Source organism: Solanum lycopersicum, chromosome 4 (genome assembly GCF_036512215.1).
Source record: "Solanum lycopersicum chromosome 4, SLM_r2.1".
NCBI classification, from domain to species: Eukaryota; Viridiplantae; Streptophyta; class Magnoliopsida; order Solanales; family Solanaceae; genus Solanum; species Solanum lycopersicum.
Window position 1 is genome coordinate 50,488,794 of NC_090803.1, and position 17,828 is coordinate 50,506,621.

At 33.8% G+C, this 17,828-nt stretch overlaps 1 pseudogene; it reads left to right on the forward strand.

Moving 5' to 3' along the window:
• Positions 1-13,709: 13,709 nt before the first annotated feature.
• Positions 13,710-14,940, forward strand: LOC112941280 (bZIP transcription factor 17-like; annotated as a pseudogene).
• The last annotated feature ends 2,888 nt before the right edge of the window (positions 14,941-17,828 follow it).

Below are 17,828 nucleotides of genomic sequence, written 5' to 3' on the forward strand. Positions count from 1 at the left end.
ATCACAATCAAATTATGTTTTTCCACCCAACTACCAATCGACATAGACACGCCATAAGCCATACCCACATTGGCCTGTGCCTTAGCATTGACTGTTTTGACGTAGGAACGGTTTTTAGACATCTTCAGCCCCAATTTTGTAGCAATTCTCACATCTACAAACGTATGAGTGGCCCCTGTATCAACCATTGCCATCACACGTTGTTATTTCACTGTCATTTCTATATGAATTAGGGAAGCATGAGGATTTGAAGTACTAGACTTTTCTCCAATATTATTAATCCCTGTAATATGGTTGAAGGACAATCGCAATGGGTTTGCCATTGCAGCCATGATTTCCTCATCTTCCTCCCTCTGATTCATAATTCCAGCAAGCAAAGCATTTACCTTTTCCCAGTTTGGACAGACTTGGCCAAATGAGGACCACCACAAGTCAAGCAGCCCTTAGAATTACCATCTTTATTCTTTGGTTTGTCTATTCCATCCTTCATTTGTGCCTTTCCTTTGTCATTTGTACCGTCCTTACGACTATCCTTTTTCCATTCCCTTTCTTATCGTTCTTTTTCTTAGTTTTTGAAGTAGAGGGAACATCTGTCAAAGGACGAGTCGTCCGGAAATCAACCAACGCAACAACAATTGCACCAGGCAGATCTTTAACATTGTGTCTCCGAAGTTCGTTTTGAGCCCAGCCTTGCATACCCGAAATAAAGTTGTGTAATTTATCCTCATCAGACATATTCTGTATGTATAAAATCACAGAGGTGAATTCTTTACTGTATTCCCTCACTGAACCCGTCTGCCTTAGCCTTTTCTATTTATCCCTTGCAAGCCAAGATGCGTTGCTACAAAGAAATTGATCACGTACTTCCTTTATGAACTTATCCCATGTATCAATTCTATGACGACCAACACTTACATCATTTGCATTTCGCGTTCTCCACCAAATTTTAGCATCACCCATCAAGTAGATTGTGGTAATGTTTAACTTATCAACGTCAGGCACCCTTGCAACAGTAAAATACTGTTCCATGTCCCAAATAATGTTTTCCAGTTCTTTAGCACATCTTGCACCACTAAAGGGCTTAGGTTCTGGAATTTTAACCTTAGATGATTCAACACGATTAGAACTCAACGTAGACACAGCCCGAAAAAATACAATGAGCTCGACATGAAGGTTCTCATTTTCCTTCTGCAATCCCTCAAGTTAATGCGTAGTTGTGGTAAGAAAATCCAAGATTTCGGTGATATGATTATCAACATTCTGTCGATATACACCAATATCCCCCTGAACTTTCTCAGCGTCAAGTCTCAAATCAATGACTTGTGTAAACAAATCCACAAACATAGAGTCTCCCAAAATATCATCTATAAACCCAACTAATGCTTCAATTTTTCATTCCAGTTCCCATAGTTCTGCGTTTTTCACCATCGTTCAATCGTGCTTTGATACCAATTTAAAGAGGGTCGATTTATTTTTACCGAACACCACTCTAGGCAGTCTTAGAAACACCTGTAACACTTAGCCTATTTTACACCCACGATTTTGACTAAGTATAGAAATACTTTAGCAGCAAAGTAAAACAGCAAACAGACTTTAGAGGAACTTGTCCCAACCTTTATTAAGCTGATAATTAATACAAAGGAAGGCTTCACGAATTTGTCTAAGGCTAGAAAAAAGTCTGTCTCAGCCTTAGACGAATTCCCACCCTTAATAAAATTTCTGCACATGGTAGTTATATGCGGCAGTTACAAATGACAATTGTCCGACACTTGTCATTACAGGGTTCAAACTAAGTTTCCAACAGCTATATTTCTAACAGATAGAATCTAATTCAAATTACATTCTTATCTATACGAAATACTAATATTCTAACACTTAGAATATTTCAAGCTACATTCCAACATTTAGAATATTTCACCCAGCTTCCAACACTTAGAATATTTTAGCTGTCCTCCAACACTTTGTTTTATTTAATCAATTCACATGAACTACCTTTGTTCTTGCCATTGTCATGTCTTCACAACTTTGCCTTGTCAAGCCAACACATTGCCTTGCCAAAGGCTGTAGCCCACACGTAAGCCTTGCACGCTCAAGCTGCCTTGCCGACACTCAAGCACCTCGAATCCTATGTTGCACTGTTTTGCCCTCATCCATGTCAAGACCAATACCCAAGTCCTTGACATGTCTGCACGTAGTTAGATCAAGTAGTTTACGGGTCTAACACCTAGTTAGTATCATACTCTCTTTATTTTGGGTTAAGCCATTGGTGGCTCCCTAAAGTTGGCATCAACTTTTACTTAGACTTCTAAACTACACTTTGTTCATTTTATACACCTCACGTAGGATCCTGATATGTCATTTCACTACAAGAGAAGTGTTAATTACATGAGGATTTTTCCGGAGATAGATATAAAAATTTGCATGAAAATAACTTTCCTAGGGATTTCTATACTTTTCCTAGGGATTTCTATACTAATCCCTGGAAAAACTATTATGTAATTTAGACCTTTTTTTGTAGTGTTATTACACTTCTTTTTACATTCAATAAAAATATAATGGTGAGTGTGTTCCACTCACGACTGATGTGTAAAGTGTCAAATTAAATTAGGACACTTGTCCTTTTGTTCAAAATAATTCTTAAATAATAAACTATGAATTATTTTTTAAAAAGATGGTCAGTGGATTGATGACACGTGACAGTTATTCCCAAATAATAACAAAAATGATTAAATCACCTTAAAAAATATTTAGGAGAAGCATATCCCACCCAACTCATGGTCTTCTCACAACACACCCCTTAATCTTCTTCCATATACCAGAAATTTTTTTAATCTCTTTAACTTAAATATTGTTCAATCCTTTTATAATATAACTTAAGTGAATTTGTGTATCTCAAATTTTTTCAAATAAATACAGCTCCACAAATTTTATTGCTAAAAGAAAATTTAACATATTTTATAACAATTCTAGGGGGCCACCGATGGGTTAGCCCCTTTGTTTTCATCAAGGGTCACTAGTAGAAAACATGCCTATTGCAACACTGGAATAATTATTGCCATAGACTCAATAATTGTAGCAATGGAGCTATGGTAACAGAAACTGGCGTGTTGCATATAAGGTTGTTGCGATATATCTATAGTAACGGTTTCACAACAATAGTAATAAGTCGTTGCCACAGACCGTCTATAGCAACAATTATTCTTTAGTCTAGGACGACACATTGGTACATATGTTGCACTAGTTGATAAATCATTGCAAAAGAGTTTATAACGACGGTGGTAAAGCGTTGCCACACACCATTTACAACAACGCTTATTTTTTAGTTTAGGACGACGATTTTCTTGCGGTTGTTGCAACAGTTTCAAACCGTTGCAAAAGGTTTTATAGCACCAATTGTGAATTTCAGCAACACACTATCTATAGCAACAATTGTTTTTTATTCTAGGACGACACCTTTCAATACTTTCTGCAACAGTTGCAAATCGTTGCAAACGACCTATTACAACAGTTCTTCTTAACTATTGCAACTGTAGCCATTTTGAAATAACCTATTAAATCAATATGTACATCAACTTGTAGCATTCATACATTATAGATAAAATCAAATGATCTTGATTTTCAATTCAAGAGTCAACATACATTGATGTTCACAAAAATTAAGCCTAAACATTAAAATAGTCCTAGAATGTTTAAGAGTTGACATTCATTCAACTTCACAAAATTGGGCAAAAAAGTAAAAATAGTGCTAGAATGTTCAAGAGTTGACATTTATTTAAGTTCACAAAATTAGGCCAACAGTAAAATAGTGCTAGAATGTTTGTAGAAACAAATTCTCTTTAAGTAAGGGCTTCACTGATTTCATTCCCGCTTTGCTCATCATTTTGTTCACCTACAATTTTAAAAGGGTCAAAAATTAGGGAAGAGGAAGTTCAGAAATGAAAAGGTAAAAGAACACACACCAGCAAATAACTACTAGGAAACCAATACTCTAACATAGAGGTAGAAGCTCTAATAGTTCATGAGGAGCCAAACCTATCAGGAACCAACTCAAAAACTATAGCTATAAAAGTGTATCCGGATGAGGACAATTTAGCAGCTAGTAAATAGATACAAGAATTAGCACCAGGTAAACAACTAAGTCAGGAACAAATTAGTTAGCTAACTACATTACAACGTTGCACTTGAACAAGACAACTCAATCCACTACGACAATTTTCAAACTCTCCCCACCAAAGGATGAAAGACATTGAATTCCAATAAATTGCAAATTACAATCCTCATAATCATAACTAGAAAGTTTACACAATCATAAATATGATATTCATTGAGTAAAATATAACAATTAAACAAAATAGACAAAGCAACAGTAATCTTGATACTATCAACAATACCTAAACTATGCAAACTACAATAAGACTAATGTCGATACTATAAACTTTGTTAAAAATAAAAGAATCATTGAAGTTGCACCAACAATAATACAAGAAGATTTCAACTGTAGTAGCACAAGTAATCATCTAGGAAAGTTGATTTGACATTCAACTCAAAGATAGGCCACAAATTTTGTGCCCCCAAGGCAATTACAATTCTAATTGAGTCATGAACTGGAGTAAAACCTTTAGTTAATTCCACACCATGCTCTTGTTTATATCTCTTAGCTACCAATCACACCTTATACTTGTTGATTTCACTATTACCTTTCAGTTTCGTCTTATAAACCCACTTGAGTCCAATGGTTTTGTGCCCTTTTGGAATATATGTTAACTCCCAAGAGTTATTTCCTTTAATAGCATCAATCTTTCCATGAATATCCACTACACCAAAAGAGACTTTTAGTGACAATTAATTTTACTTTTAGCGGCAATTTTTAGTGTTGCAAAAAATTTTGGCAGCAATTAAATTAATGTCAATGCATTCAGTGTCGCTAAAACCTTTATCGGCATTTTATTCAGGGAGCCGATAAAGATCAATATAATTGCCGGTAAAAGTAAATACTTCTTGCGGCATTTATTTAGTGGCAATTGGTAATCACTTTCAGTGGCATTCATTTTGTGACAATCATTATTGCCGGTAAAACTTTCATATTTTGTGACATTTGTTATTATCACTAAAAATACAATAATTGCCGATAAAGAAGACCTACTTTAGTAGCAATTACTACTGAAACTTAAGCTGACCATGAATTCACCTTAATATACTTAACTGGAGAATTAATTCAAAGATATCATATATAAGAACAATCAATACATCCACCGTCTGTGCCTTCTAGCAGTAAGAAAAAATATGAATCATCAAAACAATAAGAATGCAGTCAAGTATTCAAAAATAGTGAGAATTTGTTCAACAATAGACAAACAAAAAGATTGAACCATTATTTGTTTTTCCCCAGTCAAACTATGGCAGCTTGGATCACGACCAATGTCACAGATGATACGTTGATGACATTCCGAATCAATACAATGAGTACTATTCTTTTCCACAATCCATTCAATTTCTCATTTTTCTCTATCATGCCGGCCAAACTACAGTAAAAAACAATAACTGAAATTAGCTATAAACTTGATTGGATCACGACAAGTAAGAATTATACAGAAAGAGATAACCAACAATATTTAACACTAAGAAAGCAGGCCATAGCTAGCTGCATCAATATCTAGGAATTAATTTTTCGGAGTACATGCATAAAACACCCTGCAAAAGATACATATATATATGTGATTGAGTTCCACTTAGATTGGCCAGCTCTTCACATTATCCAAAACATAAACCAGTTTATCCATAATTATCCCCATGGCATTAAAGGATTGATCAACAACATAACTATGAATTTTATGAATGAGACAACCTACTACTCATCACACATTTCCCAAATTTGAATGTACAAAAGTCATCAATTATTTGTACACTCTCTTTATTATTCCTAACACTAACAGAATACTTCCAGAGAATAAGGAAGCAAGATTGACAACAAGTTTATGTCATAAACACAAATTAAAATTCATACTAATAGATAACTAGCAACCTAATCAGACATGAGCTGTTATAAACACAAATTAAAATGTAATAAATTATCATTCTCCATTGTGTCTTCAAACCCAAAGTCTAGGGAGCCCCAAAAAAATCTATTGTTGAGCTGCGTAGCACCTTGCTCATACATGTTTAGTCCGTCGATGTTGAACAAGTAAATTGGAGGGAGTAAATGTTTGTGAATAAATAAAAGAACTTACAGTACCCCAAATAGACTTTCACAGTTCAGTCTTCTGAGAACGACCAGAGTTTACTTTCTTTGCTACTCTTACAATGTACAGATTTTATGGATAACATATAATTGCAAAAAAAATAAAAATAAAGAATCAGACATATGGTAAAAGTGATTACCCAACAAGAAGAAAGAACTTGTGGCCAGTAACGACTTGAGCCGTGCTTATATTGCTTGTTCATTGCCAATATTGGCATCAGAAACCTATGAAAATCAATACATCAGATGGAAAAATTTTCTTCTGAAGCTAAATTTCAAGAACAAAAATTTAAAACTTTAGAATCTAATAACCTGTCTAGTAGTTCTTTCATTGTTTTGAGGCCGACTTAATTCAGTAGGAGAATATTTCCACATAACTTGTCTCATACATGATAATTCTGAAAGTAGCATTTCTTGATTTTTTGTCATCAAAGACAATTCTTCATCCTGTTTTTGTTGAACTTTTTCAACTCATTTATCTCTTGTTCTAGCTTATGTGCATATCGGTCTCATCACACAAATCATCAACAACAACATTTCGTATGAAAGACTTACTGCCCCATAACACAAAAGGGGTTGGACCACGTCCTAAACCACGAACATAACCACTTTTTTCATTTCCCAACACTTTGAGAATACACATCTCCTTCCCAGGCAACATTGTCATGTGATTGTTCCTCAGATGTCTCACCATTACTCAACTTCTCTTTCATCATGTTCTGAGAATAATGAAGACATAATTTATGAAAAGATAATTGATATCAAGTCATGTGCTATTAATTACTCATACTTTAATCCTAAAAGTTAAAAGGGTAAGAAATTTTCCAACTATATTTGAAGACTCCTCATCCAATGGTCTATCATCTTTGCGTTTTGTAAGAGTTAATATGTAGACTTTTGCACGTGTAGGATCAATTCCATCTATAGCCTAATCAAGTACAATTTATTCCAGATGAATAAGTCATGATTGAAATGAGTTGGTAAATATTATAGTAAGTAATGTATGCATGAATACATATCAAGGTTGCTATGCTTTTGGACCCTCCGATGTGAGGCATATTATGCTTAGATCTACTAATTATATTTGTTTAACTATGCCTCTAAAAGGAGAAAATAAAACATCAGTTCTTGTTTAGCATAACTTTTGACCATGAAAGAAGCATATCAAATCATGCTGATTTCCTTATTCGTGTCAATACTGCCACAAGGAAAGGGGGATCATCGGTACCAAAGTAAAATTTTAAGATAGTACAACTATTTATCAGTTCAATCATATTTTGGATATGGAACTACATAGTTAGAGAATTCAATAAAAACATGTCAGTACTAATAAAACAAAACTATCACTAACCTTTGCTTTTTCAGAAAGCCAAAACGAGATGAGAAAACTCCACTGATCTCTTGGTATGTGACTTGGTCTATTTTTCATCAAGGCATCTTTGGTCTTATAATTGGTACACATACATAGCCTTTAAGTCACATTTATAGTCCCTTCATTTTTTTCCTATCGACTTTTTCACAAACTCTTCTCCATGTATTGGAATTGAGATTTTTTTCTGAAAAGATAGACAAAAGTTAAAAAGACAATATCATGAATAAAAAGAAATGATACTTGTTAAGAATAATATTTTCATACCCTCAAAAACTCCACAAATTTTTTCTTTTCTTCTTCGTCAAACACTCACCAATCATTTGCATATAATGGTGTCAAATCTGGGATTCTAGCAATGATGCCTAGAAACCTAGAAAGCTTTTGACCCTCTTTTCCAATTGATTGATTACGACTATTAAATTTCACAACAATTGTCTTTCCCAAGGGTAGATTCCAAAATCTTTTAATAATCCACGAACTTTATTTAAAGATTCAACACTCGCTCTATGACAGTCAACAGAAAATGAATAAAGTACAATTTCTAAGCTTTATATCAACAATGACAAATAATTCAACAAATATATATATATATATATATATATATATATGACCGGAGGAATGAATATAAGCCATCTTTTTCAGAATACCTGAGACATCTCCAAACTTGACAAGATTTATCATCAATAAAACAAGAGAGAACCTGGCTCATTGTTCAGTTCATCAATGGCACCAATAGAATTGTTATCTTCAGATGTTTGGGGTCGAAAGCAACTCTGAGCTTTTAATAATACCTGAATATAAAACTGCACTTCTTCATGAAGACGTTGTTCAATTATCAATCTGCTGCCAAGTCTAGTTTGCATTTTTCGTACTTCAAACTTAACTACTTATCTATTTTTCTTCAAACCTCTAAAAGAAAAATACATTTTACTAACTTTACTGTAATCCATCACGAACCGGAATGTTCCAATTCTTATCTCAAGTTGTGGAAAAGGTCATAGATTTATTGATCCAGACAGTTGCACAAGAGATTGGATATTTCATTTACTATGCAAGCAACATCAGATCATTGGATGATGTATCTAAGAGGCTGTAGAATATTGGAAGCTGGGATAAGTGACAAGAGGAGGCTTCCTGGAGAAATGTCAACAAGATGTCATGTTACTGCACCTAGATATTGCAGAGAACACAAGTTTTCTTATGCCCTGTTGGTTCTCTGGTACAAGTTTATTAGACAAATTTCATGATTTTTCAATGGCATGCTTACGAATTAGTCATATACATACTAATATGTGAAAACTTAAAAACAAACTATTAAAGGAAACAACAATGGAAACACACCTGCAAGAGGATGCTCTTAGTTTTGTTGTGAAATTTTAAATAGTGTTCTAAGCTACAAAGAATTTTAACTCATCTTCTCGAGATAAACTCAAAAGAAAACAATGTCTAATTAATATATACAAATTTTCTAAGCTATGTTCTTCATCAAAGCTATATTAGGCTAATCAAATCAAATTCAAGTTTTAAGAAAGCAAAATCTAAAAGGACTCAAATTAACGAATTATAGATTAGTACAATGCATAGAGCACAAATTAACGAATTAGAGCTTAGTACAATGCATAGAGCACAACTCTCTGGACACTACACATACTAATCCTTATATATCATGATTTTATAGTCATTCACAAAAAAACCATATTAGTAAAAGCATGGTTTGAAAAAGAAAATCATAAAATAGACAATGATTGCATTATGCAAGGTACAAATTGTTGCATTATATACCAAGCAAACTGAAATAGAACAAAGACAAATACAGAGCAAAATTATTTACAGATCGAGCTTATCACAACACGCCATATACAAAGTACAACTCTATCTCAGCAAACTATAACTTCATTGCAAGAGTGCAGTTCTTATATATGGTAATTTCATCGCTCATACAAAAAACATTCATCATCATCTAATCACATTAAATAAAAAAAATGTGGCGTACATCGAAGAGGTGACAAAGGATTGAGAAACTTGATGGCGGATGAAGAAAACGGAGATACAAACGATGAAGTCGAAGACAAAGAAGATGAAGCTTCAGAGAAATTGATGGTGATTCATGCCAATGTGGTGAATCTCGGATTGCGCTTCAGATGAAGAACGTCGATAATTTGGACTTACCTTTTTTTAGAATTTTGGGGGGTTTTGGGAGTGAATGGGTTTAGCTATAACCCTGTACAGAATGTTGGGGGTATTTTGGAATAAAATATATTCTCTTAATGAAATGGTCTATTAGTTATTTCTTTAAGTAAAAAATAACTGTCGTTTATGGGTCAATTATTACCTACTAATGGTCAATTGCCGCTAATAATGGATTGTAAAAGATAATTTAGCGGCATTTATATTATTGCCATTAAGTAATTTCCGCTAAAAGTGATTTTTGAAGTAGTGAGCTTTTCTCCATTTCTCCTCTTTGACAGCATTCTCAAAAGTTGTAGGATCTGCGTCTACAAAAAAAGAAAAGTGGGGAATCTACATTAACAAGAATTGTTGTTACCTTATAATCCATCATCTATGTGAACCTTATGCAATCACAACTAAGAGGCTGATCAGAAGCATTAATTTCTTTCAAAATTTGTGGTGAAATATAGTAACCTGCTTCAGTAGAAATTTCAGCAATTTTGGGTGTGGCAACTACTTCTTTGACTTCATCATTAATTAGGATTGGAGTATACTGATGTATATTCCAATCCAAAGTATAATCCTCATCAAAAACATCTCTTCTAGTCACAACCTTCTTTGTCAAGAATTGAATATCTTGTATGATGAATATGGAGAAAATGGTGTGCTAGCATTTGATGTAAAAAATGAGGTTGCAGCAATTCTACGTGCGCCTATTCCACTTGGGAGATATGGTGTGTTGACTCAGGTAAAGGATGAGCTATCCTATGTAAGTGTTTACAACGATTGGGGGGATGTTTTTATGTTAGATATGTAGGGAGGAATGGACATGAGTCTGAATCGTAGTGTGTGCGTAAATCTTGGAGACAAGAAGTCTCGGCAAACATTGGAGAAACATCCCTTTGTTGACAATGATACTGTGTAGTGTAGTGTATTACCGTTTATAAACAGTGGTGATGACATTGTGGTGATCTACACAACTAAAAGGATATATCTTTATTATCTGAATAGGCAGAAGGTGGAGACTATTATGACTCCAGGACAATTAAATCCTAAGAGAAGATTCATACCGTACACAAAGAGCCTCATTGCGATACATGAGCTGAAGAAGTAGTTGTTCTGTTGTAGTTGTTGTCAAGTAGAATTCTCATGTTTAATTTCATCTTCTTTTGTTTTTATATGACTTGGATTGCAGATTAAGTTCTTTTTGTGATAGACATGTTTTGGATTGCCAAGGTAGTTTGAACATTTTTTCCATCACTCATTTTTAGTTATTTCTTGCTTGATTGTGTGTTTTTACTTGTGAGTTCCGTTCTGATGAAAGTGGAATGTGTTGATCATACCGCGCATTCCATCGTCAAATTTAAACAGTAACAGTAGAAAGGAACTCACAAGTAAAACAATGCAATCAAGCAAGAAATAATTCAAAATTAGTGGAGGAAAAAACGTTCAAACTATATTGGCAATCCTAAACACGTCTATTCGAAAAACAACTTAATCTACAATCCAAGTCATATAAAAACAAAAGAGGATGAAATTAAACATGAGAATTCTACTTGACAGAACAACTACTTCTTCAGCTCATGTATCACAGCGAGGCTGTTTGTGTATGGTATGAATCTTCTCTTAGGATTTAATTGTGCTTGAGTCATAATAGTCTCCACCTTCTTCCCATTCTGGTAATAAATATATATCCTTTCAGTTTTGTAGATCACCACAATGTCATCACTACCGTTTATACACGGTAATACGCTGCACAACACAGTACCATTGCCAACAAAGGGATATTTGTCCAATGTCTGTTGAGACTTCTTGCGTCCATGATTTACTCACACAGTACGATTCTTACTCATGTCCATTCCTCCGTACATATCTAACAAAAAAACATCCCCGCAATCGTTATAAAAAGTTACATAGGATAGTTCATCCTTTACTTGAGTCAACACACCATATATCCCAGGTGGAATAGGCACATGTACAACTGCTGCAACCTCATTTTTACATCAAATGCTAGCACACCATGTTTCACTAAGACCTAGAAAAACACATTTATCATCTCTATCATCAAGCTTCTTTCTGTTTTCTTTTGGAATATGTCCATGACTTACTATTAGGAAACTTAAACGACGTTTTTTTCTAACAACACATTCTTCACAAACTTGAGATGGAACAACAATTTCATAATGCTCCGTCACCATACTCTTCCTTTGATGATTCTTCAAGCCACCAAAATTCAAGTGACCATATCAAAAATGCCACAACCATGAAGGAATTTTCATTTCCGCCAAGTAGCAAGATTGAACATTTTAAATAATCAATGGAAACAATGTGTTTTGACTAATTTTCAAAATATAAATAAATCATCTAGGGGGACTAGAAATTTCACATGTATCATTCCTTAACATGATGAAATACCCTTTCTTGTAACAGCTGACGGGGACAACTCTCAACAGATTTGATATGACTTCCACATACATATTTTTTGTTCTAAAATTGATATTGTACCCTTTCCCATCATATTAACTATTTATAGATCACCAAAACTAAATGTTGACTAAACGTTTTCGCTTAAATTAGTAAAAGAAGATTTACATCCTGTCATATTGTTACAACTGGCGGTATTCACATATATACCAAAATAACTTGCTCCTGGGACTCACTTTAGCATGAACCTCCACTAACAAGGTTTTTCCTTCTTTATCCTCAACAAAATTTGACTTCTCTTCTGTCTCACTAGGCATCCTAGTACGACATTCAGAATGACAGTGACTAAATTTATAGAACGATAACTTTCTACATCGAATTTTTTGAAATCTCTCCCTCTGTCTTTGTCGTAGTCATCATTTCTTTAAAATTACAGAATGCAAACACACATAGAGCTATAAAAGCTTTTAAAAAAAGTTAGTAGAAACCATACCTATTGAACCACTAGTGTATGTTCTTACAAGATATATTCCATAAAACAAGGCGAACTTTTCCTTACAAAGAATTATCAGAAAAAAATTTCATTTTCAAACACTCCTCCTTGATATTTTTCTTGGATACTCTCAACGTATCCCTTAGAACTTCAAAATTTCCCTTAGGAAGAGCCATGATCATTATGTTTGCAATCTACTTATCTAAGCTGCAATGAACAAGTGTAACTTCCCTATCCTTATCTGCTTGCCTAAATAGGATGAAACTACACTTTTTTATGCACCATCATTATTGTTGAGATCTTGTCATTCTTAATGACAATAGGTTCAATAAGATTATTCACCAGATCACTCAGAATCTTTCTTAGTCATTGAACATGATAAGTTGCACCAGCAACGAGAATATGTTGTGCTTTCACAGAAGATTGAACAACCACTTATTTCTTCTTTGCAAAAGCATATAATCAAGCTTCCTTCCCAATCACTACCTGAATAACCTATCAATTTCCCTTGCTCTTCCTTTTTAAATCACATACCATAATCAACAGTTCCTTTGATATATCTCAATGTTCATTTAGCAACACCAAAATGATCTAGCATAAACCTCAATAGAAGACTTGTCGCGAACATTAGATCAGGTCTTGTTTCTATCAAATACAACAAACTACTAATTATACTTCTTGGGCCGGAGTAGGGTTTGGACTCGGGTCAGATGGACCCAAATATCTTTGGTAACCAATAGGGAGTTTTGATGATGCTTTTGGAACTATCAAGTCAACCTCGAGAGATTGTCAAGGGGAAGCTACGTGATCAAACCTGCTTCATATGGACCCTAATTGCTTTAGTCAACCTATGATGAATTAATTAGGAATTATATCGATTATTATAGAAATTTCAAGTTGATGTCGAGGGAAATGAAAATTTTTGCCCCCAATTAGGAAGCGGTAGTTGAGATGGTTAAGTACATGTCATCGCCAGGGCTACTTCGTAGTTGGAGCATTTCAAGAGTTTTTGATGAAGTGTTTGTGTTGTTGCACTAGGTTTTTACTAATGTCTCCGGGTACTTGAACATGCCATCAGCGAATTGTGGTTCCAATCTCTCAAAAATGTTGAATAATCTGTTGATTTCTAATAAATTGTTACATTCTTCCCCGAAGTTAGGATGTAATTCAGCAAAAGGTTGGGTTGTAGAACAGAAACTCAATGCCAATATAAGTAATTGTAGTTATTTGTTGAAAAGGAAATAACATAGTGAAGACTCGAATAATGTAAAAAAAAACCAAAAATTCACTATATTTTACTTAAGTGATAATGTTAATAATGATGAGGAAAAAAAGAAGACGGCTAAAAAAAAGGGGAAAGTGCTCACATGTCAAGGCAATGAAAAAAACAATATGTTGAGGAGTTAGGATACTTCATTCACCAATTCAACATTTGAATGCAAATATATTCTATGAAACAATAGAAAAGGCACAACTTGGAGGTACTGGTGTAGCTCCTCAAGTGTAGCCATCCCCCAGGATGTATTCCCATCCTCCTCCATGGATGTCATATACAACACCTTATATGATGAAGCAACTAGGATAGTGACATTGGTTTCAATTTCAAAGTTGAAACCACAGGCAATAGTTCCCGCATCAACAAGTACAAAGAAAGTGGAGAAAAAGAAGAGTGAGGTGAAAACAACGAAGGTTGCTAGTGTTAGCTTCCTTGGTGTGTTGTTCTTCATGCTTCTGTTTGGTGGGTTAGTTCCTTTATCGAAAGTAGATATGGAGGTATGAGGGAACCATTTATGAGTGGAGATTCTTGTGAGTGGATTTTTTGGTAACATCATGGAAGAGTTTTGACTATTGACGGGTCTATGAATGGGACTGGTTATTCTGGGAAAGACGGTGGAATAGATCATTGTTTACATTGTAGCTAGGAAGATTAGGGTGAAAGCAATAAAAAAAGTACCAATTTTGTTTACGAGGGAAATAGTTTAGGGTTTAGGGTTTAGGGATCCTCTTGCAACCTCTTTGTACATACCAATTAATGATAAACTTGTCAATATTCACTGGAACTCGATAATTCAACTTGTATTTGCAAGTGAGAAAGCCATGACATCTCATGGAAGTGCTAATAAGAAAAATAGTGAGGCAAACCTCAGAGTTCTTGGAGATTTAGCCATCCTTGACTTAATCGAAGTCCTGCAGCGGTACAAAGGACTCTTGGATCCTAACATAGAAGAAAATGGCAAATTATAATCCTATTTTGCTGAACAAAGACAAATCTAAGTATGTAAAACCAAAAAAGAAAAATTGGACAACTTACTTGGGAAAATTATAGCTTGTAACCCCGTGTATTTAGAGTAGAAGGATAGTGGATAAATTATGGAACACAGCACAACAAGGAAATCTACTCATCACAATTTTAAAACAAAGACATCTCAAATATCAACCCTAACCACAAATTAGGAAATAAAATAATTATAACAAAATCGGATTTTTTTTATATAATCTCATATATAGAAAGATAATAGAAGGAGAAAGCTTACCAATCAGATCAACTCACAAATAGAGATTAGAGAGATGTTTGATTTCATGTAGGAACATTTGATTTGTGCTCACAGTAAAAGGACATTTGATTTTGTGCCCCTTTGGAGTCAAAAATTAAGGAATCAAATTTCTGACTTGATATAGGAACAATTTTTGTTTTCCTTTTAAAATCAAATTATACACAATTTGTAAAGAAGAAAATTTTACCAACCATATTTTTTACAATTATGTTAGGGAAAATGGTCAAATATTACCCTTCTATTATTGGAAATATTTTAAATATACACTTCGTTATATGTTAGGTCCAAATATACCCTTTTGATTATACTTTGATACAAATTTACCCTCAATTTTAACGAAAAACACGTGACAAACCCAAAATTAAATAATTCATCTTGAATTTCAAATATTTAATTTTTTTAGAAACTCATTTCCTCCGTTTTGAATTCTTTTCTATGCATCTTCTTTTTAAAAGAAGCTAATAATTTATCGTATTCAAAAACTAATATGATTTTTCTTTCTGTCGAATTGAGGTTTTTCTAAATAAAAAATTATCATGCTTAACCTCTTCTAAAAGTGTCAATATTATTAAAAGAAAATACATTATTGAGATATGTTCTAAGAATTTTCAGCATCCAAAAATCGATGACTCCCTACGTTCATTAATTTTCTTGTACTTTTATAATAGTAAGAACATGTGGTACAATGATCATTTTATAGAAAGGGAAAATGTACTACTACCCCTAGACTATGACCGAAATCACAAATACACACCTTAACTAAACTAAGATCCTATTACCCCCTAAACTTTTTTTCCTTTTTGTAACTTTGTACACCTTTTTGGCTTACATAGTATTCAAATGTCTCTCACGCACCTCAATTGTGTGGAATCATGGAGTGTGTCACGTAAGACATAAGGTTCACAAAATAAAAATAAAACTAAGATCAGGGGGTAATAGGACCTTAGTTTCGTTAAGATATGTCTCTTAAATTTCGGTCATAGTCTAGGGGTATTTGTGAATTTCCCCTTATAGAAATAAATTGAAGATTTTTAATTTGCAATGAGAAAATGCAAAGCAATGATGTTGTGTGATGTGCATATTTTATTATCGAAAAAAGGTCCTAAAATACCTTCGAAGTATTGAAAATAGTACCAACTAACCCTCATCCACCTATTGGATCCAAAATACCCTTCTCATACATCTATTGGCTCACAAATACCCTCTCCATCCACCTTTAGGTCCAATTTTAGTCACTACAATAATGGAGCACCATTTAAAATAATTAAATAATCCTTTTAATTATATGGCACTAAATTATTGGTTGAAATTTAATTATTTAATATAGTTTAAAACCTACCCTTACTTACCCATTTTTAACTAAATCCGCCCAAATACTTATTGAATCCTCCAGACCCAATACAAAAAGAACCCACTCTTATTTCTTAAGCAAATTGAACGTTTAAATTAACTAACGGAGCTTCCCATAGAAAACATATAATGTAATTGGAATCGTGATCTCATAGAAGAAAGACAAGTGACTCGGAGTTCAATGTGCAATCGTAAAGAATGAAACATTATCACCAACTATGCACCAAGAAGTTATTCTTTTGCATAGGTTTAGTAGAAATGACTGATGCTCTAAGGGGAAAGAAAACATAATTCTTGCATTGGACTTCATTGATTCCTTGGTTGCATAGAAGAGTCACGTCCACTGAATTTTCTGCATGCACTCATTACCTCCTCGGTGGTGCAGCTTATTCAATAAAATTATTTCTTGGCAAAAAAGGAAATAAAAACAGAAACTCACTAGTAGTTTTTTCCTTGTAGTAAGAGAAATGATCATTTCTTAGCCTAAGTAATTAAGAATGCCAACACCACTTATTTGCAGTATATTCCAAAATTCCAATGCAAGTCAATTATGTCTCTACTCAATAACATTAAGTGAAACTCATTTATCTCTTGTTCTAGCTTATGTGCATATCGGCCTCATCAAAGAAATCATCATCAACAACATTTCGTAAGAAAGACTTACTGCCCCATAATAGAGAAGGGGTTGGACCAAGTCCTAAACCACGAACATAACAACTTTTTTCATTTACCAACACTTGAGAATACACATCTCTTTTCTAGGGAACATTGCCATGTGATTGCTCCTCAAATGTCTCACCATTACTCAACTTCTATTTCATCATGTTCTGAGAATAATGAAGACTATAATCTAGGACAAGATAAATGATATCAAGTCATGTGCTATTAACCACTCATAGTTTAATCTTAAAAGTTAAAAGGGTAAGAAATCTTACAACTATATTTGAAGACTCCTCATGCAATAGTCTATCACCTTTGCGTTTTGTAAGAGTTAATATGTAGATTTTTGGACGTGTAGGCTCTATTACATCTATAGCCTAATCAAGTACAATTCATTTCAAATGAATAAGTCATGATTGAAATGAGTTGTAAAATATTATAGTAAGTAATGTATGCATGAATACATGTTCATTCATCAAGGTTGCTATGCTTTTGGACCCTCCAGTGTGAGGCATATTTTGCTTAGATCTACTAATTATATTTGATTGACTACGCCACTAAAAGGAG